This window comes from Echinops telfairi, unplaced genomic scaffold, assembly GCF_000313985.2.
Source record: "Echinops telfairi isolate 266 unplaced genomic scaffold, ASM31398v2 ScPeMD7_7468;HRSCAF=8506_1, whole genome shotgun sequence".
NCBI lineage: Eukaryota > Metazoa > Chordata > Mammalia > Afrosoricida > Tenrecidae > Echinops > Echinops telfairi.
The window spans coordinates 8,821,102-8,823,152 of record NW_022111370.1 but is presented as its reverse complement, the minus strand read 5'-3'; positions in this window follow the sequence as shown (position 1 = coordinate 8,823,152).

Genomic DNA, 2,051 nt, shown 5'->3' with positions numbered 1-2,051 from the left:
AATCCATAATATTATTGTTACCTTAATATTCTTGTTTTTATTAAAGACTCTCAAGCCAGTTCTGACTCACAGTGACCCTGTGCGTAACTGAAAGAATAGTTGCCCTGTCGTGTGCTATTCTTAACAATTGTGGGAGGGATTGAGCCCACTGTTGCAGCCACTGTGTCGATCCACTTTGTTTTCTGGTATCTGGCATATTGGTAAAAGGATCAGTTACATAATTTCATCATTAAACCTCATTTAGTACACCTGGGCCACGTATTTTCTAAAAAGGAGGCAGCAATCAAATCCACTTGACATTCAAACAAGGCTCAGCACCATTTGCTCTTTTCTTGTCATTAAACCCTTGTGGTTCTCATTGTCAGCAAGTGTCATCAAATCAAGAATGTGTAGCCCAGGCTGATGGGAAGTTCCGGCTAATGAAGCACTGAATTACTGAGAGTTGATTGTATTTTGTAGACATGAAAAACAGACAGAGTACATTGATACAATGCTAGTGGGAGCACAGGAGCAGTTTGGTAAATCATATCACAATTATAAATATAAAAACACTTTGAACCATAGAATTCTCTTTGCAGCAATCACCCTACAGATAGATAATTCACACAGACATGTCATAGGTGTAGTAAGATATTCATTACAGTCTTGCTTTTCCGAACAAAAGTTGGAAACAACTAAAGTGTCTGTCAATTGGGGCAGGTTAAATAAATGTTCACTTTTACATACACAGTCTATGATCCAAGTTTTACTTCATGGTCTAGCTTAATGTATTTTTATTATTATCATTGTTTTAACTAAGTAAGATAGCCCAGGCAGGACACATAATCCCATCACAGCATGCTATAAGCAAATATATTTATTCTGAAGCAGATATCTAATAGGATACAACCCTTGGGACAGCGAGGGGGTATTTATTGTGAATTACAGATAAGGATTGTGATTCTGAGTATTTTAATGATGGCATATGGAGAAACAGCTAAAAAGAAATTGGACAACTCTTCGTACTGACATAGAAGTGTTTCAGTATCTAAGAAAAAATAATATTCAATCAAATACAGTGTATAGAATGCTACCACTGGTGTGTGACACACATATTTGTATATGAAGGGGTACTTACCCCCAAAATGGAATTTTTTTCAAAGAAAGGTATTTAATTTTTTTACAAAACAACCTTATCACCTTCAATGTACTCTCCACACTTAATACCTTTGTCAAATCTGTGATTCCATTCTTGGAAACATTTTTCAAACTCATCTATTTGGATGGCTGAGAGCACCTCCCTCATTTTATCCTTCACCGCGTCTAAATCATCAATCACTGTCCTTTCATGTTCTTATTCATTCTCAGAAACAAAAAGAAGCCACACGGAGTGAGGTCAGATGAGTCAGGTGCATGGGGTAAGAGAGGCAAGCTCTAGTTTGCCAAAAGCTGGCTCACTGAGATGGCTGCGTGAACAGGTGCATTGTTGTGATGGCAAAACCCATCCCCATCTGCCACAAATCAGGCCTTTTTGCCACACACTGTTATGCAATCTTTTCAGAACCTCTGAATAAAAGGCTAGATTAACAGTCTGACCTGGGGGAATGAACTCCAAATGTACTATCACCCTCACATCAAAAAACAAACAAATGAGCATCATCGTGACCTTTGATTTCAGTTGCTGAGCTTCGGGAGAGTGAGGTGACGATGACGTCTTCCATTGGCTTGATTGATATTTGCTTTTGGGGTCATAAGAATAGCACCATGTCTCCTCACCAGTAATGACCTTGGGGGCGGGAGTCTGGGTCGCTTCTGAGCTGTTTTTTCAAAGCACAGAAGGTTTCTACTCGATGTTCTTTTCCTGGTCAGTCAGAACCCAAGGCACAAATTTCACAGCAACCCTTCTCATTCCCAAATCTTCCTTTAAAATCCCTAAACCGAGCTCCAAGAGAGTCCAGATAACTTCTCCATTTTTTTTCAATGGCCCGTCATCAGGCTTCAAGCCCAAGTGCATGAATTTTGTCGACATTTTCATCTGTTTGGGAAGTTGACAGATGTCTAGAATGAGGTTT